Source organism: Lithobates pipiens, unplaced genomic scaffold (assembly GCF_037356315.1).
Source record: "Lithobates pipiens isolate NorthernLeopardFrog02 unplaced genomic scaffold, aLitPip1_a1.2 Scaffold_8, whole genome shotgun sequence".
NCBI classification, from domain to species: domain Eukaryota; kingdom Metazoa; phylum Chordata; class Amphibia; order Anura; family Ranidae; genus Lithobates; species Lithobates pipiens.
In genome coordinates this window covers 384,583,412-384,609,669 of record NW_027507903.1, presented here as the reverse complement: position 1 = coordinate 384,609,669, position 26,258 = coordinate 384,583,412, and the positions used below count along the sequence as shown (strand labels likewise).

Sequence of the window (26,258 nt, the reverse complement as noted above, 5' to 3'; positions counted from 1 at the left end):
ATTCCACCCACTTCCTGCCCAGCAGTCATATTAGATAATCGTTCTACAGTGAAGGAAGCATGCTAAGGACCTCCACTACTTCTTAATACAGGCCTTGGAAGCATAATTCTGTAAGTAAGCTGTCATTAGTTTTCAATTAGTTATTATATGTTCTACTAATGCAACTACATTGTATCTGTGTGTTGGTGGGATGTTTCTGTTTCTGTCAGGAAGTTCACTCAGCTAGGCCACATTTCTGCTAGCTAGTGCCTTAACAGTATGCATGCCTGTTACTATTTGCATTTGTGATGTTAAATGCTAGTGCATATTTTTATAATTTGTGTTTTGCAGTTTTACAAAAACTTATTCTCAGTAAAGATTACAACTATTAGCCCTTCTTCCTGAGTCTTTATTGGGAAGCTGTTAGCTGTCTGCCAAGCCTTGTACTTTGAACACATCATGAGGGCAGAACAGTTTTGGCAGAGAACATGTATATAGCACAAACACAAACTGCCTGCCATGGGGGGATGATGGTCATGATGTATATTGCTGTAACTGGCCATTATGCTTCAATGTTATTACCCTTCAGGCCGGTCTATGTATAGGGCATGTATTATATGGATATATTAATACTGTACTTGTATTAACAGTTCAAAAGTTTTCTTCAAAATTTGTGTGGCGTACTCGCACCTCCCCCCCATGGCAGCCTTTTTGTCATTGGACACATCCTCTCAAACACACATCTTCCCATCATCTCCCCTCCCCTATTGGCAGCCATTTTGTGCAATTCACATCCTCTCCACCACACATATCTCCCCCATGGCAGCCATTTTGTGCAATACACATCCTCTCCACCACACATCTTGCCCATTGTGTCCCCCCACATGCAAGCCAATTTGTGCAATACACATACTCTCCCCCACACGACATTTAGATGTATACAACTTACAATGACTGATATGTTTTAGATGTATGAGGGATGAACACAATGGCATAGATGATGTCTAGGGCATATATGGACGTTTCTTGACTAGTATGTTGAAAATTGCGCACATGCACACAGTACACACAGCTCTGTATGGGGAAATAGATATAGAGATCTATCTCTCTCTCTCATATATATATATATATATATATCTCACTAACCTACCTCACCTCTTTTTGTAGCCTTTTTATTTTAGAAACTAGAACACAGTCTCTCGATAAAGAATAGAGGGTTAGGGGTGAGTTCAGGTACTTGCGGGGCGAAGATATTAGACGAATCCAGAGAAATGTATTGTTTCAGAAACAGGATTCCTGCAGTCCCCCGGTTAGGTCTCTCTCACTAGGCCTAGTAGCTGGTAGGATGCTCGGTAAAGTCTCTGCCACAGACGTGTAAGTTACACTTTAGCGGCACTGAGGGATTGGATGAACTTTAAGGAACCATCATACGGTACCAGTTTCTCTCAGACGATCTGGCTGTACCATATGAGTGTTGATCCAGGTCGCGTCCTTCAACTAAGCCTCCAGGCTCCTTCAGAGAAGCCAGCCTTGCGCATGGCCTTCTCCTGAAAGGGTCCTCCCCTCGGGTTCTTCAGTTGCTGGGGCTCTCCCTTCAGATGAGACGGCACCAGACCTTCCTTAGGTCAGTAGGCTACGAAAGTCAGTCGGACCTACCCCTGCATTTTGCTTTGCCTCAGGCCAGCGAGCCCCGAGACACAGGATGCATGGTTCTGCACCCCAGGCCAGAAAGGCCATGAGGATGGGTCAGGAGGACCACCAGAACCACACGGATAGGAAAAGAGCTCCCAGTCGCATGGTGTCGGTACCTTAAATACCCCCCCAGAATGCACAGCAGGAGAACACTCCCACTGGGCTGGTTCAAAGAGGTAAGTGGCATATAATGCATCCAGCTAGACTGCCTTTCTACTCTTGCTGGTGTTCTGTCAAAAAAATGTCCGCCTATCGAATACTGTCTGCCCCGTACTGCGCAGGTGCGGCGCTTGCACAGTACGGAGCACAAGGAGATTTGGAAAATCTCCAAAGATGAACAGCACCTGCGCCATGAGTCCTGGTGCAAGGTTAAAACGCATAAATCATATCTGAAGGACCATGCGATTAAATGTGACTGGGAAGTAAATGGTAAACATCAACCCATACAAATATATGCTGTATAAAACATATGATATGTAAATTAACACTGAAAAATGGATAAATGACCTTAACACTGTGAAAACGAATTCAAACAAGACATCATGCACATATGTGCTATAAGGAACATAAGATGAAAGACCAAAAAAGTCCTTATGAAAGTGACCTGAAAAATTAAAAAATTTACATCGTAATAAATAGTCCAAAGGAATGTGTTCACACAAAGTCTGCACCCGTGCAAAAAATAAAAATCCAAAATGTTTTATGTTGAGGGAACAGTCCATGCATTATAATTCTCTTTCATTTGTGAGCCATGTTGAATCCACCACCAAAAGTATAAATTTACTTCTTACCAGAAGCCCATGACCCCCCCCCCCCCCGCTACAGAGGGTCACAGAAAGCATGGATTATGAATTTTTCTCTCCTGGACCCCCAGACAGTCCTGCGGAACTCTTTAGTAAGTGGCGTCTCCTGGACCCTCAAAAATTCCTGCAAGCCTCTTTAATATGCAGCCTCCAGCACATAAACACCAGAGCCCAACACTCCTCAGTTCACTTCTCATGGACCGAAGCTTGGCAGTTTATACCAGTAGCATGTAAAATAAGAGTCTCCAAATAGTATAAAAACCCACAATTTATTTATATAAAAAACGGCAATTACACTTATAATAATGGAAGAAATTGCATTTGTTTATTTTACTAGATGTTACCAAAATGTGTGTACAGATTTTAATGTTCAACGTTATCTAATGGTGCTCTGCTATATTTTCAGGTATGGAGAACAAATGGCAAGAGATATATAATTACCTTGCTCAGGGGGTGTACCCATCGGCGTCTTCTAAAAATGGTACGCCTCCAAATTTTCAATAAATGGTGAGTGTCAAAGGATAATGCACAACAACAGATTGTAGGATAGCTCTTTCATGAATGCATCTTTTAATGTCAATTTTGTTTTATAGAAGGAAAACTCTTCTATGGCAATAAAATAGCCATTCAAACCAAAGATGAGGCAAAGAGCATATTTCATCAATTTCACACCTCACCTCTTGGTGGTCATACTGGCATTCTTAAAACGCGCTCTGCAGTGTGCTTCAGATTTTACTGGAATGCAATGACTGTACACATTGCAAACTGGGTATGCAATCTAATAGATTTGGTGAATTTACATACACAAATGGTGTACACATTTTTACCATTTATTTTTCTTCACGGTACTCGAATGTGAGCAATGTCAGAAGGTGGGAAAACTATTGATAGGTACCCAGCCACTGCAGTTTATTAAGGTAAATATTGTTAAAGCTGTGTTTTTATTTTTACATAATAGATCGGATGAGAGTCAAATATATCATTCATGCATTTACAAATAATTTATTCTATCCTATTGGGTGTCAAATGTGTGGGAACTCGTTGGCATCGACCTAACAGGACCTCTGCCCAAAACTGTTAAAGCAGGAGTCCGCCGGGACTCCGCGTTTTTTTTTTTTTTTTTTAAAGTCAGCAGCTACAAATACTGCAGCTGCTGACTTTTAAAATAGTGACACTTACCTGTCCAGCGCGCCCACGATGTCGGCACCCGAAGCCGATCTCTAGATCGACACTCGAGTGCTGCCGCCGCCATCTTGGGTATGAGAATAAGGAAATGGAGCCTTTCGGCTTCATTTCCCGGTTCCCTACTGCGCATGCGCGAGCCGCGCTGCGCAATGAGGACGGTCCCCGCTGCCTCTGGGATCTGTGTGTTTCCCAGCAGGCAGCGGGGCACTTGTGGAAGGGGGCGGGCACTTGCGGAAAGGGGCGTAATGTACGCCCCTTTCCGCAGAGAGCTAGCCCGGAAGTGGGTGCAGTTACCTGGATTATCCAGGTAACTGCACCCCCCTCCCCCCTGAAAGGTGCCAATTGTGGCGCCGGAGGGGGGGAGGAATCCGATGAGCGGAAGGTCCATTTTAGGGTGGACCTCCGCTTTAATGGAAATGTATATATCCTTACGGCAACTGATTATTTTTCAAAGTGGGTAGAGGCGTTCCCACTAAAAACTAAAAGTGCAGCTGAAGTCGACCAACATCTTTGCTCTATGATATATAGACACGGATGTTCCAAAAGAATCCTGTCTGACCAAGGCAGAGAGTTTGTGAATCAAGTAGGTGTACTTTAAAAATAGCATAGTAGTAGAAATGCTCTAAGAGTTATGTTGCTACCTTCATTTTGTCTTTAACTAGATGCTGACTGCCGGCCGTCAAATGAGGGCCAGACAGCGCACCTATTGTGGCGGGAGAGCGTCATATGACATCCTCCCATTTAAATAGGGAATGCGCACAATTGTACGCGTGAATCGCTGTTCCTTCGGTGGCGGCGTGTCACGGAGCCACCGCTCGTCACCAAGGGTGGTGAACAGCCATTGGCCATGGCTGTTTACCACGTGATCAGCCGTGATGAAGTCACGGCCGATCACAGATGGTCACACCCCACTGTGAACGGCGTATGTGCACGATCGAGAGCGCATGCACGTCGGTGGCGGGGTGTTCCCGGGAACACTGCTCATCAGAGACACTGGTAAACAGCCATTGGCTGGCTGTTTACCCACATGATCAGCTGTGATCCTTTCACAGCTGATCACTAAATGTAAACAAACCGCAGTAACGAGATGTTACCGGGTTCTCCTCCTCACACACCGATCGTGTGTGAGGAGGAGATTGCAGGAGCATCTTTTTACCGCTTACAGTGTACACCAACACACACTGATTGCCCCCCCAATAAAGAGGACCTGTCACCACCCACCATAGTACCTGTCATTCACAGTCCATCGGAGTAACCAAGTACCTGTCACAGTCCATCAGAGTACCAGAGTGCCTATCTGCAGCCCATCAGAGCACCCGAGTACCTATTTGCAGCCCATGCCACATAGAATATATATACGTTGGGGTGTTTGCTTTCCAAAATGGGGTCATTTTGTGGGTAATTTCACTGTCCTGGTGCTCCAGGACCTTCAAAAGCGTGATAGGTAGGAATGAAATGAGATGTGTCATTTATGCTCCTGGAACGCCTGAAGGTACTACTTCAATGTTCAGCCTCTCTATGTGACCAGGCTGTGTAAAAGTCCTACACATGTGGTATCGCCATACTCGGGAGGAGTAGCAGAATGTGTTTTGGGGCATAATTTTTGCTATATACATGCTATGTGTTAGAAATATCTTATAAAGACTCATTTTACCTCACAGATTATACGTTGGGGTGTTAGCTTTCCAAAATGGGGTCATTTTATGGTCAATTTAATTGTCCTGGTACTCCAGGGCCTTCAAAAGTGTAATAGGTGGCTGTGAAATGAGATGTGTAATTTTTGTTCGTAGAATGTCTGAAAGTGCCACTTCAATGTTGGTGCTCTGTACGTGGCCATGCTGTGTAAAAGTCTCACACATGTGGTATCGCCCCATTTGGGAAGAGTAGCAGAATGTATTTTGGGATGTAATTTGTTGTATGCATATGCTGTGTGTGAGAAATAACCTGATAATATGACAATTTTGTAAAAAAAAAAAAAAAAAAAAAATCTTCATTTTGCAAAGAATTGTGGGAAAAAATGACAACTTAAAAAAACTCACCATGCTACTTACTTAATACCTTGGAATGTCTACTTTCTAAAAGGGGGTCATTTGGGAGGTATTTGTACTTTCCTGACTTGTTAATGTCTCAAGAAATGAGATACACCTGATGTACTGAAGGCCTGATCAGATGTGATCAATTTTCAGTGATTGGCACCATAGTTTGTAGACTCTCTAACTTTCACAAAGACCAAATAATATACACTAATGTGGGTTATTTTTACCAAAGATATGTAGCAGTATAAATTTTGGCCAAAATTTATGAAGAAAAATTACTAATTAGCAAAATTGTATGACAGAAACCAAGAAAAAGGCATTTTTTTCACAAAAACTAAGGACAATATAAAGCGGCAAGTTTAATTAGTATTTGTATTTACTATTTATTACTGTTAATTTTTTTTCGAATAACATTTGTGTTTGCATTCCACTGCTTTTGCAAGTGGTTAAGCATAGAACATATTTCTCTTGAGTATGGGGCTTATGTCACGACTGTTGACGTGTATTTTTGTATTTTTATTTTTTGACTATAGAGCTCTAATGAAAGTGGTCAATGATCAGCAGGATGATTGGGATATGTTTTTGGAACCAACATTATTTTCTTTGCAGTCAAAAATTCAAACCACTACAAAATTTTCACCATTTCAATTGATGTATGGAAGGGAGGCAGTTTTCCCCGCCAAAGTTCCTGTTGAAATGCCAGTTAATGTACAACTGTGCTGCAATTCTGTGCTTACATATGCAAATGTATCACTTTCTGTGGAGTGGAGGTGATTTAAGGCTGCAGGGCTTATGTATGAATTTATAGGCTGTTCTCTTTGTAAACTTACAAAGTCAATATAGCTGTTTAGTTATTTTAAATTTTTGGGGTAAATGACTTAAATCTTTGTTTGGTTTTTCTTTTAGCTTTTAGAGATCATTCTCCCACATGAGACTAGTTATGTTTCATTCATGGAGGAGAAGAAAGCTGCAATGAAGATAGTGAAAGCAGCCACAAAGGAAAATATCTCCAAGTCTTAGAACAGACAAAAGGAAGCCCATGATAAAAAAAAATCCAGCAAAAATTTAAAAACATTTTTTATACTGTTGGGCAAAAGGTTTGGTTGTACAACATCAGGAAAAAAGGCAGGAAAGGTGGAAGGCTAAAAGCAGACTTTACCGGCCCTTACACAATAGAGACAATATCTGGGAAGCTAGTAACATTGTTGAATGATATTGGAGTTTCTCTAAAGAAAAAATGTTGACCACCTAAAGCCTTTTGTGATCGCAAAAAATGAGGACAAGGAAGGTGATGATAAATCGATGGTGATGCTTACAGGACACAGCAGTTCTAATACAGCTCAATAGAGACCTTCTCTCAAAAGTGATGCTGCAGAAGTACCGAAAGAAAACATGATGATCACTATTGAGGTCCAAGTAAACTCAGTATCTGCATTAGATATATACAAATATATAATATTATGTTTAAGTTTGATCAACATGTTGTCACTCTATTGAACCTCCATGCAGTATAAAATGTTTTTAATGGTTTATACATGTCATTGAACGTCAATGTTGAATTTTAAGCCCTCAATAGATACTTCACGGAATATCGTGCACACGGTAGAAGAGAGAGGTAGTTTTATTAAGTTTGACCCCCATTGGTCATATGTTTGGCCATGCCCTGTTGGTTTGGCCTTTAGAGTTTGGTTAAAGTTGCCACTGTTTGGCATTGTTTTACTGCATTCTTTTGCTACTTTTATCTGATTGGTAAATATTGGCGTTGCCCTGTTGGTATTGCCTTTGCTATCATTTGGCCATAACGGCATATAATAAAAATTTGGCATTTCTTTTTTACCAGTCCTTAAACGTTTGATAATCATGGTAATTTTTTACCGTTGCTTCCCCAGTTCAAGTGCTATGACAGAGAGAAGATGAGAAATCACAGGTTGTTGTTGTAGGGCCTTACCCGCTTTTTGTCTCCTCATTTAAAACGCTGCGATCAACAAAGTGGTTGGTAGATGAGGTAAGAGACTACTTCACTACTCTAAAAAATATATTCAAGTCAAATGTATTCTTATAGGTATTTTCTTTTGTTTAAAATACAGGTAATTAAGTTTAGCTTTCTTTACTCTTGTTATTGGACTCTATTATTTAATTATGTCATGTATATAGGTGTTAACTTATCTTTAAAGCAAAATCAGATTAACTAAGCAAAAGTCATAAAATGTATACATCTTAACCACTTTCAGACCGGACCATTTTGCTGGTAAATGACCAGAGGTCTTTTTACACTTTGGCACTGCGCTGCTTTAACTGGTAATTGCGCGGTCATGCAATGTTGTACCCAAACAAAATTTGCGTCCTTTTCTTCCCACAAATAGAGCTTTCTTTTGATGGTATTTGATTGCCTCTGCGATTTTTATTTTTTGCGATATAAACGTAAAAAGACCGCAAATTTTGAAAAAAAATGATATTTTCTACTTTTTGTTATTAGAAAAATCCAATAAACTCAATTTTAGTCATACATTTAGGCCAAAATGTATTCAGCCACATGTCTTTGGTAAAAAAAAAGTCAATAACTGTATATTTATTGGTTTGCGCAAAAGTTGTCACATCTACAAACTAAGGTACGTTTTCTGGAATTTACGCAGCTTTTAGTTTACGACTGCCTATCTCATTTCTTGAGGTGCTAAAATGGCAGGGCAGTACAAAACCCCCCCAAATGACCCCATTTTGGAAAGTAGACACCCTAAGGAAATTGATAAGAGGCATGTTGAGCCCATTGAATATTTTATTTTTTTGCCTCAAGCGATTGAATAATGACAAAAAAAAAATTTTTTTTTTTTTTTTACACAAAGTTGTCACTAAATGATATATTGCTCACACATGCTATGGGCGTATGTGAAATGACACCCCAAAATAAATTCTGCTGCTTCTCCTGAGTATGGGGATACCACATATGTGGGACTTTTTGGGAGCCTAGCCGCGTACGGGGCCCCGAAAACCAAGCACCGCCTTCAGGCTTTCTAAGGGCGTAAATTTTTGAGTTCACTTCTCACTACCTATTACAGTTTTGAAGGCCATAAAATGCCAAGATGGCACAAAACCCCCACAAATGACCCCATTTTAGAAAGTAGACACCCCAAGCTATTTGCTGAGAGGCATGTTGAGTTCATGGAATATTTTATATTTTGCCACAAGTTGCGGGAAAATTACAAACTTTTTTTTTTTTTTTTTTTTTTTAACAAAGTTGTCACTAAATGATATATTGCTCATGCATGCCATGGGCATATGTGAAATGACACCCCAAAATAAATTCTGCTGCTTCTCCTGAGTACGGGGATACCACATATGTGGGACTTTTTGGGAGCCTAGCCGCGTACGGGGCCCCGAAAACCAAGCACCGCCTTCAGGCTTTCTAAGGGCGTAATTTTTTGATTTCACTCCTCACTACCTATTACAGTTTTGAAGGCCATAAAATGCCAAGATGGCACAAAACCCCCACAAATGACCCCATTTTAGAAAGTAGACACCCCAAGCTATTTGCTGAGAGGCATGTTGAGTCCATGGAATATTTTATATTTTGCCACAAGTTGCGGGAAAATTACAAACTTTTTTTTTTTTTTTTTTTTTTTCACAAAGTTGTCACTAAATGATATATTGCTCACGCATGCCATGGGCATATGTGAAATGACACCCCAAAATAAATTCTGCTGCTTCTCCTGAGTATGGGGATACCACATATGTGGGACTTTTTGGGAGCCTAGCCGCGTACGGGGCCCCGAAAACCAAGCACCGCCTTCAGGCTTTCTAAGGGCGTTACAGTTTTGAAGGCCATAAAATGCCAAGATGGCACAAACCCCCCCCAAATGACCCCATTTTGGAAAGTAGACACCCCTAAATTTAGGGGTACACTAGTGAGACTAGGTAATAAATGGCGGGTGCCCTGAAACTATAAAAAAATAACTAACCAACCAGCGTCACCTGTAACAGTTATATGGTGATCACTGGTGAAAGGGTTAACTAGGGGGCAATCAGGGGGCTTTATGCGGTAGTATATGGGGGTCCCTGGCGCTATAAAAAGCTGCAGCGAACCTAAATACCTACCTGCCTAACTAGCGTCACCTGTGACACTAATACAGCGATCAGAAAAACGATCGCTTATTAGGCTGGGTTCACACTGGAGCGATGCGGGAACGCCACGAATGCGCGGCGGGTTCCCGCATCGCATGCCTCCCGGCGGCAGTTCACACTGCCCTATGCGAACTGCTGGGAGTGTCAGTGAAATGTTACTGACACCCCCAGATCAGTTCGCATATCGCAGTGCGATCTGCAAACTCGGATCGCATGGTGTGAACACCCATGCGATCCGATTCTGCTGCGGGCCAAAAAAAGGGTCCCGTGCGAATTTGCGGCGGGTGCGGCGGGTGCGGCGAATGGCTGAACTCGAATCGCACAGAGATCGGATGTGATTTGCACTGCAGTGCGGTGCGAATCACATCCGTTCTCATAAACCGCTGCAATGTGAACCCAGCCTTAGTGACACTGGCGACGGGGGGTGATCACGGGGTTAAACCTTTATTGGGGGGGTTAGGGGGGTACCTTAGAACTAAAGGGGGCTAACCCTAACTGCCCTAACAGTTATTAGTCACAAATGACACCCGCCGGGTGATCAGGGGGTTAAACCTTTATTAGGTAATAAATGGCGGGTGCCCTGAAACTATAAAAAAATAACTAACCAACCAGCGTCACCTGTAACAGTTATATGGTGATCACTGGTGAAAGGGTTAACTAGGGGGCAATCAGGGGGCTTTATGCGGTAGTATATGGGGGTCCCTGGCGCTATAAAAAGCTGTGGCGAACCTAAATACCTACCTGCCTAACTAGCGTCACCTGTGACACTAATACGGCGATCAGAAAAATGATCGCTTATTAGGCTGGGTTCACACTGGAGCGATGCGGAAACGCCGCGAATCCGCGGCGGGTTCCCGCATCGCATGCCTCCCGGCGGCAGTTCACACTGCCCTATGCGAACTGCTGGGAGTGTCAGTGAAATGTTACTGACACCCCCAGATCAGTTCGCATATCGCAGTGCGATCTGCAAACTCGGATCGCATGGTGTGAACACCCATGCGATCCGATTCTGCTGCGGGCCAAAAAAAGGGTCCCGTGCGAATTTGCGGCGGGTGCGGCGGGTGTGGCGGGTGCGGCGGGTGCGGCGAATGGCTGAACTCGAATCGCACAGAGATCGGATGTGATTTGCACTGCAGTGCGGTGCGAATCACATTCGTTCTCATAAACCGCTGCAATGTGAACCCAGCCTTAGTGACACTGGCGACGGGGGGTGATCACGGGGTTAAACCTTTATTGGGGGGGTTAGGGGGGTACATTAGAACTAAAGGGGGCTAACTCTAACTGCCCTAACAGTTATTACAGTCACAAATGACACCAATGCAAAAAAAAAAAAAAAAAAAAAAAAAAATGACATTGGTGTCACTGTGACTGGGGGGCAGGGGTAATTGGGGGGGTGATCGGGGGGTAAAGGGGGGGTGTGAGTGTGCCTGGCATGTTCTACTGTGTGTGTGAGTGTTGGTGCAACTTACTGATCCGCTCTCCTCCGTGTCGGAACGAAAAATACCGACACGGAGGAGAGAATACATCACTTCCTCTCCTGTGTTTACATTACAGGAGAGGAAGTGATGTCACCGGGGATTTCTATTCGTCGGGAGCGATCGCGAGGGGGTGGCCATGAATGAATGGCCGTCCCCTCGTCCGGGATCGCTCCCGTACGAATACCGACCGCCGCAGGCACCGGGCGGGGGCCCGATCGGGCCCCCGACCCGCGGGAGGCAAGGGACGTACATGTATGTCCTTATGCCTGCCCGTGCCATTGTACCGACGTACATCGGCGTGCGGCGGTCGGCAACTGGTTAATTAATACCAAATTTAGGTTACATCTTCATAACAACAATGGACACAATTCTAAAACAAAAACGTCTTGGTCAATCCTTGACAGGTTTCAAACTTATGTGTATATAGATATTCAACTTTATATACAGCATGACGCAGCAGGCCATGTTTGTCATAGACCCAATGGGAGCTGAAATTGCATATGCAGCTACATTGCACCATAACAGGGGGTAAGTGTGTTTCATGCAAAAGTTATTTAATTAAACACAAAAAAAATATTGTTGCACAATTTACTACATTTTTTATTTTTATTTTAACATTCTTTTTTTTTGTTATATAGTTTGTTCCTGCAGATGGCCACTTGCAAAGATCAGGTTGTCCAATGGAAAATATATGTTCTAAACCACAGCAAACAGGACACCAGTAGTTGTGGAGTTCTTATTTTGATGGTAATTTCTTGTTTTTCCACATATTATTTAGTTCAGTCAAGAATTAAATCTTAAAGTGTTAGCCCCAAAAAATAAAATGCATCTGGATCCTCCAAAGCAGATTACAGTGCTCGTGCTGTTATCTGCTGCCCTCGAAACTTAAAAAATTTCACTGATTCTGCCAATTTGTGTATGCCATCTTAGCTCTGAAGACAAAAATCAGTTCTGCTCTATTACAGGCTGGCATAGCACACTATGTAAGTTGATTTAAGCTAGCGTTCTAAATGCCAAATGTGAGCTGTGTCCAGGCCAGTCACATGACTTCTGGCTGCTTTACACCTCCAAGACTGATTCTATGGAGGAGACGAGCGGACACGTGATATTTCCCTCTGCCGTCATCCAGGCAGGATGGCTCCTCCAGAATAAGACTTCATATGGAGATATAATGCGGACGTGAATAATGTGACTGCTCCAAAGACAGCAGAAAATGGTTTTCTTGATCATACATCACGGGACACAGGAGCTTCATTACATAGTGGGTTATATAGGCATCTCTGGTGATTGGACACTGGTTAACCCCCAATTAAGGAGAATTCCTCCCCTATATAACCCCTCCCATATGGGAGGCACCTCAGTTTTTTCGCCAGTGTCTATGGTGGTTGGTCACATAAAACATGTTCTCTGAAGAAAGCTCTGTGCAGGTCCCTGCGGGGGCCTAAGGGCTACAACAAACCGGATCCATATCTCGGGCTGATATTTTGACTCCCAAGATGGTATGGTACCCGGGCCTCGTCATCCAAAGAAACAAGGTTTTGCTTGTAAGTCCTCTCCTATTGGAAGATTGGGCTCTGGGAAAAATAGACTTGGTGTACTATTTACATAGTGGCACGAAAGTTTCTGGCAGAGTCTTTTACAAGGTCCAGGTAGGAGGTTCTTCTGAGAAGGAACCCCCAAAAAACCTGAAGGTTGGCACAACTCTGCCCGCCGTGATGGGTGAAGGCTGGAATCTGTCTGTTTTCAGCAATTCCTGCGGCGAGGACAGGTAAGGGAAGTTAATCCTATATAAATGTATATTATGGATTTCTTCATTGAGTAGTTGTATGTCTTACCTGGTTTCCACCACTAGAGGGAGTAAGAGCAGCCTGATGCATACTTACATGCCTTTCAGATACACACGCTCAGTAAAGCCTGGTTCTCCCAGATGACTCACGTTTCCACTGCACTCTCTGCCACAATAAAGGCAATACAGGGGTCCCACGTAGTCTGGGGGTCCCGCGCAGCTCCGATGGTGGTCCCCTTACCCCCTGGACGTCCAGTGGTCCTCGTGCACATGTGCTAAGCACGCTCCCGTGCTAATGGAGGGGGGAGTGTGGTTGCGAGCCGTGCACGTTGGTGTGCACGGCGCTGTACTGCACAGGCGCCAGGCGGCAATTTTTAAAAAGCCCAGAGCGCCAGGGGGCTGTAAGTGGACACACAGGAGCTGTGGGCTGTAAGCATCCTAAGGGATTGGATCCAGGCAAACCTAAGACACCTACTCAGCATCAGGTTGTGCAGTTTAAGCATATATATTTATTGTGAGACTTTGAGCACAACAGTGATAGCACTTTGTACTAGTACCTCCGCTTTGTAGCTTAGGACTATGTCTCCTCGTAAGAGGGTCTCAGGGGGAGGTAAAAAAGGCACTGGTAAATCACCGCCTAGGTCTAGGGGTTTTAAAAATGCCTGTAGGTTACCACCCCCCCCCCCCCCCGCAAGACTGGAGCCAGCCTCACAGGATGAGTCAGTGCCCCTGTCAGGTTTTGCAGCCTCTCCTAATATTTCAGCCCCGGTATATGTCACTGAGGACTCCCTTAAGGCTACATTGGAGGGTTTTGAAGGGAGAATCATGAATTTTATTTCAGCTTCCCTAAAAGATAGCAGGAAAAGGGATAGATCCCCTCCTTCTGCTGAGATTCCTCTTTCAGATGAGACCTCTGACAATGAGGAGAGATCCCTATCTTGGGACAGGGATCATGAGCAGTTGGATGAATCAGAGGAAGAGGAGAGAGTCCCCTCCTCCCAGGCGCTCAGAAAACAGGTGCAATATTATACTGAGTTGGTGCTTACCACATTCAGAATGCCTGCTGTTGAGGTCGCTACATCCTCTGTTTCTTCCCTGGGAGTCAGGAAAATCCCACAGACTGCCTTTTCCTTTCCAATTCATCCCTTAACCACTTTCAGACCGGACCATTTTGCTGGTAAATGACCAGAGGTCTTTTTACACTTTGGCACTGCGCTGCTTTAATTGCGCGGTCATGCAATGTTGTATCCAAACGAAATTTGCGTCCTTTTCTTCCCACAAATAGAGCTTTCTTTTAAAGGTATTTGACTGACTCTGCGATTTTTATTTTTTGCGATATAAACGTAAAAAGACCGCAAATTTTGAAAAAAAATGATATTTTCTACTTTTTGTTATTAGAAAAATCCAATAAACTCAATTTTAGTCATACATTTAGGCCAAAATGTATTCAGCCACATGTCTTTGGTAAAAAAAAAGTCAATAATTGTATATTTATTGGTTTGCGCAAAAGTTGTCACATCTACAAACTAAGGTACATTTTCTGGAATTTACGCAGCTTTTAGTTTACGACTGCCTATCTCATTTCTTGAGGTGCTAAAATGGCAGGGCAGTACAAAACCCCCCCAAATGACCCCATTTTGTAAAGTAGACACCCTAAGGAAATTGATAAGAGGCATGTTGAGCCCATTGAATATTTTATTTTTTTGCCGCAAGCGATTGAATAATGACAAAAAAAAAATTTTTTTTTTTTTTTACATAAAGTTGTCACTAAATGATATATTGCTCACACATGCCATGGTTATATGTGGAATTGTACCCCAAAATACATTCTGCTGCTTCTCCTGAGTATGGGGATACCACATGTGGTCGACTTTTTGGAAGCCTAGCCGCGTACGGGGCCCCGAAAGCCAAGCACCGCCTTCAGGATTTCTAAGGGCATACATATGTCATTTTACTCCTCACTACCTATCACAGTTTTGAAGGCCATAAAATGCCAAGATGGCACAAAACCCCCACAAATGACCCCATTTTAGAAAGTAGACACCCCAAGCTATTTGCTGAGAGGCATGTTGAGTCCATGGAATATTTTATATTTTACCACAAGTTGCGGGAAAATTACAAACTTTATAAATTTTTCACAAAGTTGTCACTAAATGATATATTGCTCACGCATGCCATGGGCATATGTGAAATGGCACCCCAAAATAAATTCTGCTGCTTCTCCTGAGTACGGGGATATCACATGTGTGGGATCTTTTGGGAGCCTAGCTGCATACGGGGCCCCGAAAGCCAAGAACCGCCTTCAGGCTTTCTAAGGGCGTAAATTTTTGATTTCACGCCTCACTACCTATTACAGTTTTGAAGGCCATAAAATGCCAAGATGGCACAAAACCCCCACAAATGACCCCATTTTAGAAAGTAGACACCCCAAGCTATTTGCTGAGAGGCATGTTGAGTCCATGGAATATTTTATATTTTGCCGCAAGTTGCGGGAAAATTACAAACTTTTTTTTTTTTTTTCACAAAGTTGTCACTAAATGATATATTGCTCACGCATGCCATGGGCATATGTGAAATAACACCCCAAAATAAATTCTGCTGCTCCTCCTGAGTACGGGGATACCACATGTGTGGGATTTTTTTGGGAGCCTAGCTGCGTACGGGGCCCCGAAAGCCAAGAACCGCCTTCAGGCTTTCTAAGGGCGTACATTTTTGATTTCACACCTCACTACCTATTACAGTTTTGAAGGCCATAAAATGCCAAGATGGCACAAAACCCCCACAAATGACCCCATTTTAGAAAGTAGACACCCCAAGCTATTTGCTGAGAGGCATGTTGAGTCCATGGAATATTTTATATTTTGCCCTATGATTGCAATAGGTAGTGACAGGTACTCTTTTTTAAAAAAATTAGGGTCTATCAGACCCTAGATCTCTCCTCTGTCCTCAAAGCATCTGACCACACCAAGATCGGTGTGATAAAATGCTTTCCCAATTTCCCAATGGCGCTGTTTACATCCCGCAAAATCTAGTGTCATGAAATGCTCGTAGCTTCCGGTGTCTTAGGCCATAGAGATGATTGGAGCCATTCTGGTCTCTGATCAGCTGGCGGAACCACCGGCTGCATTCTCAGGTTCCCTGTTGGGACAGGAGAGCCTGAGAAAACCATGGAAGATGGTGCGGGGGGGGGGGACATTCCCTCCCACTGCTTGTAAAAGTAGTCTAGAGGCTAATTAGCCGCTAGGATTGCTTTTACATAAAAGCCGACCGCTGGCTGAAAAGAATGATACCAAGATGATACCTAAACCTGCAGGCATCATTCTGGTATAAGCACTCAAAGTCCCGCAACATACCAGTATGTTGCTGGAACTGGTTGGGCATATATTGTAATATTTTTTTCATGCAGCCTGTGGGCTGAACGAAAAAAAAATATTGATCGGTGGGTATGCCCACCATTAGATACCACCCTTCATCCACCCACTTTTAATGGTGGGCATACATGCACCATTTATATATGCCGAAGCATGGGGGCATCCTCCCGCAAAAGGTAGGAGCAGATCGCTCCTCCACCCCGTATGCCCCCATGCTTCGGCATATATGCTCTTTTTTAACTGTGGTGGTGAAATCACCCCCGACAGTGCTGGAGTCGCAGCTTTATGTATCGTGGGAGCAAACGCTGTTGCTGTCAAGATAAATAAATCCGTGCTGCAACTGAATGGCGTACCTGCTAAGCAAATGATGGTTAACAATAAAACAAAGTAACATTACAGTATAACAGTAAGACGTACCATACCTGCAAAGCAAATACAAAAAAAAAATAGCAAAAAATAACACATTTAACACAATCTGTGCCTAAAATATATATATGCCGAAGCATGGGGGCATCCTCCTGCAAAAGGTAGGAGCAGATCGCTCCTCCACCCCGTATGCCCCCATGCTTTGGCATATATGCTCTTTTTTAACTGTGGTGGTGAAATCACCTCCAACAGCGCTGGAGTCGCGGCTTTAAGTATCGTGGGAGCAAACGCTGTTGCTGTCAAGATAAATAAATCCGCTCTGCAGCAGAATGGCGTACCTGCTAAGCAAATGATGGTTAACAATAAAACAAAGTAACATTACAGTATAACAGTAGGACTTACCATACCTGCAAAGCAAATACAAAAAAAATAGCAAAAAATAACACATTTAACACAATCTGTGCCTAAAATATATATATGCCGAAGCATGGGGGCATCCTCCCGCAAAAAAGTTATGCCGCGTACATACATTCAAACTTTTCCACGGGCAAGCCCTCTGTCGGAATTTTGACTGTATGTACGCGGCATTAGGAGCAAAATCGCTCCTCCACCCCTTATGCCCCCATGCTTCGGCATATATGCTCTTTTTTAACTGTGGTGGTGAAATCACCTCCGACAGCGCTGGAGTCGTGGCTTTACATATCGTGGGAGCAAACGCTGTTGCTGTCAAGATAAATAAATCCACGCTACAGCTGAATGGCGTACCTGAAAACAAAAAATGGTTAACAATAAAACATTGCAGAATAGAATACAGTACAAAGGAGCAGAACAATAGAGAGAGAATAGAGAGAGAGAGAACAATAAAACGACAACTATTTTTGGTTTTTTTATTTTATATTTTTTTTGTTTTGTTTTTTTTTTGACTTTTTTTTTTTTTTTTTTTAAACACTTTTTTATGTAACTTTAACACTTCTGTTGTAACGGTTCCAGCGGTTTTGGTCTCTCAAAATGCGATGGCATCTTGGGAGACCATGTGAACGTGTGCCTAGCCTGTGCAATGCTGTACCCTACGCTAATACTCAACTAGTTCATGGTAGCGTTCAAAACATTCACCAATGCAAAGACCAGGATTGTCAGGACAGCGGGGACAACAATAACGGGTGTCACGCCTAAATCCGCGCTTTCTGCAGACACGACATTTTCTTTGGGGGGCTTGTTGGGTAGGGGTACTCGGGAGGGCATAAAGATAATGCCTCTCATGCAGCCGGCTTACTGCATCTGGTAGGGGAAGGTGAGGTGGAGCACCGTCTGGATACAGAAGGGCTCTGACGATATCCTCCTGGAATTTAAGGAAGGATCCAGTCCGTCCTGAAGCTTTGTGTAGTACATAAGCATTCAGTATAGCCAATTGGAATAAATAAACAGACACTTTTTTGTACCAGCGTCTGGCCTTACGGGCAACTAGATATGGCGCCAACAACTGGTCATTGAGGTCCACCCCTCCCATGTTAAGGTTATACTTGTGGACACAGAGGGGTTTCTCCACAATACCAGTCGCCGTAGGAATTTGGACCGTCGTGTCTGCATGAAGGGAGGTAAGAACGAAAACATTCTTATTATCCCTCCACTTCATAGCGAGCAAATTATTACTGCGCAAGCAGGCTCTCTCCCCCAGCCTAAGACGGGACTCTACAAGCCGCTGGGGAAAGCCCCGGCGATTAGGTCGCACGGTGCCACATGCTCCAATCTGCTGATCGAACAAGTGACTAAACAGTGGCACGCTTTTGTAATAATTGTCCACGTACAAGTGGTACCCCTTTCCGAATAAGGGTGACACCATGTCCCACACTATCTTGCCAGCGCTTCCTATGTAATCAGGGCAGTTCTCCGGCTCTACGTGACTATCTCTACCCTCATAAACCATGAAACTACGTGTATAGCCTGTGGCCCTGTCACAGAGCTTATACATCTTGACCCCGTATCTGGAACGCTTGTTGGGGACGTATTGTTTGAATGACAAGCGAACAGAAAACTTAATCAGGGACTCATCAACGCAGACAACTTGATGGGGAGTAAACAAGTCTGCAAAACGTTGGTTGAAGTGGTTTATGAGGGGCCGAATTTTGTAGAGCCGATCGTATTCAGGGTCTCCACGAGGACGACAGAGTTCATTGTCGCTGAAGTGCATGAACCGCAAAATCATCTCGTATCGTGCCCTGGACATGGAAGCAGAGAACACGCGCATATGGTGAATTGGGTCAGTGGACCAATATGACCGCAACTCACTCTTTTTGGTTATGCCCATGTTGAGGGAGAGGCCCAGAAAGATTTTAAATTCGGAAACCGTAACTGGTTTCCATTGTTTGGCAAGGGCGGACTGGGGAATAGTGGCGATGTGTTGACCAGCGTACAAATTGGTTTGGTCCACAATAGATCTATAGAGATCTTCGGTGAAAAACAGTGAGTAAAAGTCAAGTGTCTTAAAATCAACTGTTTCCACGTTAATGCCAGGTTGGCCAGTGAATGGGGGAAGTACGGGTTCTGCAGAAGATGTGGGCACCCAAATAGGATTGGCGAATTCTGCAGGAAGGGCACTATGGGTACGACGGGCCTGTCTTTGTCTTCTTCTTGGTGGCAGCGGGACACTACTTGTGCTTGCCACCTCGCCAGCTTGAACTGCACTTATGGGACTCGCCACGTCACCACGTGTTACTGCAGTGCTGGATGTACGTCCAGGGTGTACTAGGCCGCTGGTGCTTGCCAGTTCACCAGAAGGTTGAGCGGCTCTAGTACGTCTCTGCTCCATACGAGTGACCTGCGGTTCCTGCACCTCAACAACAGAATACATTCGGGATTGGGCACACCTGTTCTTAGCAGCGGCCTCATCTCCGTCGTCAGAGCTATCTGTCATGGAGCCGCTGTCCTCTACAGGATTGTATTCTGAGCCTGAATCTGACAGATGAGTGACGTCCTCTTCACTATCTGTCATGCTCAGAAACGTGTAGGCCTCTTCACTAGTGTACCTTCGCTTTGCCATTTTGGGCTCTAAATTTAGGGGTACACTAGTGAGACTCACAGGTAAAAAAGCACCTAGCCTGTCAGCGACTGTTTCAAAACGCTACAAAAAAAACTGTTAGCGATCGCAGGGATCAAGCCTGACTCTGCGAACGCTGCAGTTATGTGTGTTGTGTTTTGTAAGTGACAGTGATCGATCGATACTGCACTTGGGTGGGCTGGGCTGGGCTTGGCGGAGGGGCTAAACGCAGGTGCTAGCGGGTATCTGGGCTGATCCCGCTAACAATGCGTTTTGGGAAACCTAAAATGCAGGCAACGCTAATATAGATCTGATCAGATACTATATTACTAAGGGAGGTGTATGCTTTGCGCGTGGATGTTAGCGGTACTGGCACTAACCTGACGCTGGGGCGACGCAGGCCTTATCTGACCCTCAAACTTATATCACCCGCCGGGTGATCAGGGGGTTAAACCTTTATTAGGTAATAAATGGCGGGTGCCCTGAAACAAAAAAAAAATAACTAACCAACCAGCGTCACCTGTAACAGTTATATGGTGATCACTGGTGAAAGGGTTAACTGGGGGGCAATCAGGGGGCTATGCGGTAGTATATGGGGGTCCCTGACGCTATAAAAAGCTGCGGCGAACCTAAATACTTACCTGCCTAACTAGCGTCACCTGTGACACTAATACAGCGATCAGAAAAAAATCGCTTATTAGTGACACTGGCGACGGGGGGTGATCACGGGGTTAAACCTTTATTGGGGGGTTAGGGGGGCACCCTAGAGCTAAAGGGGGCTAACCCTAACTGCCCTAACAGTTATTACAGTCACAAATGACACCAATGCAAAAAAAAAAAAAAAAATGCACTTGGTGTCACTGTGACTGGGGGGGCAGGGGTGATTGGGGGGGGTGATTGGGGGGTGATCGGGGGGGTGAAAAGTGTGCCTGGCGTGTTCTACTGTATGTGTAGTGTTGGGTGCAACTCACTGATCCTCTCTTCTCGGTGCCGGAACGAAAAGACCGACACGAGGAGAGATTACATCACTTCCTCTGCCTGTGTTTACAATACAGGAGAGGAAGTGATGTCACGAAGGATTTCCATTCGTCGGGAGCGATCGCGAGGGGGTGGCCATGAATGAATGGCTGTCCCCTCATCCCGGATCTCTCCCGAACGAATGCCGACCGCCGATGGCACCGGGGGGGGGCCCGATCGGGCCCCCCACCCGCGGGCAGGCAGGGACTTATATATACGCCCATATGCCTGCCCGTGCCATTCTGCCGACGTATATCGTCGTGCGGCGGTCGGCAAGTGGTTAATGGATAAATTGTTGTATGAGGATTGGGGACATGCCGATAAACTGTTTGCTCCTCCTAAAAGGTTTTCTATGCTTTATCCTCTGAAGGAAAGTTTCGCCAAGAAATGGGGGGTCCCATCTGTCGATGCGGCTATTTCTTGCGTGAATAGAAACCTGACCTGTCCTTTGGATAATGCTCAGGTATTTAAGGATCCAACTGATAAGAAGCTGGAAACCTTATTGAAAGCCTCCTTTTCCATGACTGGCGCAGTAGTGCAACCTACAGTCGCAGCCATGGGGTTGTGTCAGTTCCTCAAGGAACAAGTTAAGCAGATGCTTGGCCTCCTTCCCAGTGAGGAAGTGGAGAACTATGCAGAAATACCGCAAATTCTGTGTTTTACGATTGATGCGATTTTGGATTCTGTCCAACAAGCATCTCGTTTGTCTCTCCTTTTGGTACACATGCGAAGGGCCCTATGGCTAAAAAATTGGGCAGCTGAGCTATCATGCAAGAAGCATTTGATTGGGTTCCCGTTTAAGGGGGAACGTTTATTTGGAGAAGAATTAGACAAGTTCGTCCAAAGAATTTCAGGGGTAAATTTACTCTCCTTCCAGTCAAAAGGAGCAAACGTCCATAATTTAGGCGTTCTCTCTCTCCCGGAGCATCAAGCTCTAAGCAGTGGCGACAGCCTTCCCAACCTCCCTCTACAGGAAAGGCTCAAGGCCGGGCCCAGGGGCAGAAAAAGACTTGGGGGCGAAAGCCTGCCAAGCAGAGCCCAAAAGCTTCCTTGTGAAGGGGCACCCCCGCTCTGCCGAGTGGGGGGAAGGCTCCTACAGTTTGCAGAAGCCTGGCGGGAAGAGATCCGGGACAAGTGGGTAGTCTCCTCGGTATCTCTGGGCTACAAGCTAGAGTTTCAGGAGATTCCACCTTCTTGCTTTCTAAGGTCAAGGATCCCCAGGGATCCAGTAAAGCAAAGACCGCTATTCCTGGCCTTAGATCACTTACTTTCCCAGGGGGTGATAGTGGAAGTGGACCCAAAAGAACAGGGTTCAGGCTTTTACGCGAATCTCTTCACTGTTCCAAAGACAAATGGAGGTGTCAGACCTATCCTGGATCTGAAGGATCTGAACCGTTTTTTATGCATCCGGTCCTTCCGAATGCAGTCAATATGTGCTGTGGTCTCCTCCCTGCAAGGGGGAGAGTTTATGGCATCAATAGATATCAAGGATGCATATCTTCATGTGCCAATATTTTCCGCACACCAAAAGTATCTAAGGTTCGCGGTAGAGCAGCGCCATTTTCAATTTGTGGCTTTACCGTTCGGGCTTGCAACGGCTCCTCGAGTCTTCACAAAGATTCTAGACCCTCTCTTGGCAAACCTAAGAGCTCAGGGTATAGCCGTCATGGCGTATCTAGACGATTTGCTTCTCATAGAGAAAACAGTAGCGCTCCTGAACCACAGTGTTACCAGAACACTAGACCACCTGGAACGCCTAGGTTGGATTATAAACCTAGAAAAATCCTCCTTACAGCCTGTTACCAGGTTGGAGTACCTGGGTATGGTCATCGACACTGCTTAAGGTGGGGTGTTTCTACCAAGGCCAAAGGCCTTGGCCATTGGGGGTTGGTGCGCCTAATTCTGGGCAGAAGATCTTCCCCATTCGGTTGTGCATGAGACTGTTAGGGAAAATGGTCACCTCCTCGAGGCCGTTCCATTCGCCCAGTTCCACTCAAGGCCTCTGCAAAGATGCATCCTTGTGGCGTGGAACAGGAAGCCCCAGGCCTTGGATCTTCCTATGTGTCTGTCCCCAGGGACACGCAAGAGTCTCGTTTGGTGGTTACAAACCAAGAATTTTCTGAAAGGAAAAACTTTTCTTCCTCTTCCATGGAAGATTATTACGACAGATGCCAGCCTGACGGGCTGGGGAGCAGTATTGGAGGAGACGTGCTCTCAGGGGAAATGGTCTGCGATCGAGAAGCTATTGCCCATAAATGTCTTGGAGATCAGGGCAGTTTATATGGCTCTCATAAAGTGGTCTTACAGACTACGGGGTCTCCCTGTTCGGGTTCAGTCTGACAATGCCACAGCAGTGGCCTATATCAATCACCAGGGTGGTACCAGGAGTCCGGTTGCACAAAAAGAGGTGAATCGCATACTTGCCTGGGCAGAAAGGCATGTTCCATCCCTTTCTGCAGTCCTCATTCCAGGAGTGGAAAATTGGCAGGCGGATTTTCTGAGCTGCCAGCAGTTGTGCCCAGGAGAATGGGCTCTGCACCCCGACGTGTTTTCAGAACATATGTCGCAGGTGGGGTACTCCAGACGTAGATCTGTTTGCGTCCAGATTCAACAGAAAGCTGGACAAATTCGTGTCAAGGACAAGAGATGTTCTTGCTCAGGGGTCGGTTGCTCTGACAGTTCCCTGGGATCAGTACAATCTAATTTATGCCTTCCCCCCGTGCCCGCTTCTGTCTCGGTTCCTGGGAAGAATCAAGGGGGAAACAAAGTCGGTGCTTTTGGTAGCCCCGGCTTGGCCCAGGCGACCTTGGTACGCAGAGATCATTAAGTTGGCAGTAGGCAGGCCATGGATCCTTCCTCTCCAGCCAGATCTGCTCTCACAGGGTCCAATTTACCATCCTGCTTTACACAGTCTGAATTTGACGGTTTGGCTACTGAGACCCACATTCTGAGGGATCGTGGGCTTTCGGGGCCAGTCCTTTCTATTCTTGTCAATGCCAGAAAGCCGGCCTCCAGGCTTATTTACTAAAAAATCTGGAAGGCATATGTTGTGAACACAGGGAATGGCATCCTAGAAAGTATGCCTTTAGCAGGATCTTGGCCTTTCTCCAGTCAGGCCTAGAAATGAATTTGGCCGTAAGCACTATCAAGGTGCAGATTTCGGCCTTGTCAGTGTTTTTTCAGAAGCCACTTGCATCACATTCCCTGGTGCCAGGGGGCCATACGGATAGGACCGCCAGTCAAACCTCCGGTATGCACATGGGATCTGAATTTGGTTCTCTCAGCTTTGCAGGGGCAACCATTTGAACCTTTGCATCTGGCTTCGTTAGTTCTTTTGACTAAAAAATTGGTTTTCTTGGTAGCAATTTCCTCGGCTAGGACAGTGTCAGAGCTAGCAGCTCTCTCCAGCAAGGAACTGTATCTAATTATTCATAAGGACCGGGTGGTAATGCGTCCCAACAGGTCCTTTCTGCCTAAGGTGGTTTTGGGATTCCATTTGAATCAAGACGTAATCCTACCATCCTTTTTTCCAGACCCACAGTCTGCAGAAGAAGAATCTTTGCACACTTTGGATGTGGTAAGGGCAATCAGTATCTATCTTCAGGCAACTGCTCAGATAAGGAAAACTGATTGCTTATTTATTTTGCCGGAAGGCCCTAGGAAGGGCCAGGCGGCATCAAAATCCACTCTCTCAAGGTGGATTAGACAGATTATTTCTCAGGCCTATAGTGTTAAAGCGCACTCAACTAGGGCTGTAAGTGCTTCTTGGGCAGTGCATCACGAGGCCTCCCTGGCTCAGATCTGTAAGGCTGCAACTTGGTCATCAGTCCACACATTCACCAGATTCTATCAGGTGGATGTCAGAGGGCAAGAGGATATCGCCTTTGGGCGCAGTGTACTGCAGGCTGCAGTTTAGGTCCTCCGGTCCATGGCGGTCTATAATTATGATCTGTGTCTCCCTCCCCTCAATCTGAGCATTGCTATGGGACATCCCACTATGTAATGAAGCTCCTGTGTCCCGTGATGTATGATCAAGAAAATAGGATTTTTATATACAGCTTACCTGTAAAATTATTTTCTTGAGAGTACATCACGGGACACAGGGCTCCCGCCCCTCTTGGGTTTTACGTGGTTTCCTATTGCTTGCTACAAAACTGAGGTGCCTCCCATATGGGAGGGGTTATATGGGGAGGAATTCTAACTTAGTTGGGGGTTAACCAGTGTCCAATCACCAGAGGTGCCTATATAACCCACTATGTAATGAAGCTACTGTGTCCCTTGATGTACTCTCAAGAAAAGGATTTTATAGGTAAGCTGTATATAAAAATCATATTATTTTGATCTTTTTTTTCTTAATAGGTAAAGGTATATATTTTATATATCATTTTCCTAACATAAGGGTTCTAAAATATTGCATTAAAAAACTTTTTATGTTTTACAGTTTGCAAAAGAGTACCTACAAACTAGAACTATATTCAATGTTAAGACCTCACCCGAAGCAATATTGGATGCACGACTCCAAATAGCATGCACCCTACTGGAGTATAAAGATCAGTCATATCACTAACTGCATGAAAAATGTGTTAGTCTAAATTAATATGGCAAATAATCAACAAGGATTCTAGTACGTTGTCAAAAATGTATTGAATTTGAAATGATTGCCTGGCATTTTAACATGTTGTGAAACATGTTTACCAAATTTACACATTCATTTTAGATCATCATGACTGAGCAGGTGCGGGAAGCTGGATAACTAAGCAAGGAACCAAGGAAACATCAAATCTGAAACCATAAGTTGAGTAACTGTTCTGTCTAATTAATGCGTACATATTGTACACGATAATATTTTTTTATTTTTTTAACATTTAAGATTTTATTGAGAATTAAAGCGAAAAAAAACATGGTGCACAACTTGCAACAAGCAGATGCAACTGCATAAGTATTTTACTATTACGTCATGTATATGCATACTACATTTAAGTTATGTATTCTGGATATGTTCATTGCAAACCATATGCATGTAAATCAAGCCTAGTATATTTGAATAAAGAGTTTTCCACATGAAAGCGTGATTGGAGCGAAATTATTCAATTTGGTCTGAAACATAACTATTGACATAAGCATTTAATCAACGCCATCCACTATCACGGCTAATGCTGCGACCTGTTAGAAGGAAAGAAAGAGGGTGAGGTAAAGGTGTATAAGGAAGGTAAAGTGAAGAGGTCATGTAATTTGCTTCCTGAGTGCTATGACGAGAATCTGCGAGCCAAGGGACCATTGGAGGAAGTAGTCAAGGGGAGAGTCTAGCGGCTTCAAAGTCTTGAGAGTATTTGAAGATCAACCAGGGCTGCCAAGTTTTGTGGAATCTCTCCACAGTGCCCTTGTCTTGGGCCAG

At 44.5% G+C, this 26,258-nt stretch overlaps 1 long non-coding RNA gene across 10 annotated transcripts; it reads left to right on the top strand.

Moving 5' to 3' along the window:
- Positions 1–25,929, top strand: LOC143964169 (uncharacterized). 10 transcript variants are annotated; one of them, XR_013271080.1, is made up of 7 exons: positions 1–110; positions 2,881–2,981; positions 3,068–3,391; positions 6,602–7,105; positions 7,585–7,700; positions 11,928–12,036; positions 25,305–25,929. It is a non-coding gene; the product is annotated as an uncharacterized LOC143964169 (long non-coding RNA). The 10 variants fall into 10 exon arrangements; XR_013271081.1 differs by having other exon boundaries at positions 6,602–7,700; positions 25,305–25,487; positions 25,581–25,929; XR_013271083.1 differs by having other exon boundaries at positions 6,602–7,700; positions 25,581–25,929.
- The last annotated feature ends 329 nt before the right edge of the window (positions 25,930–26,258 follow it).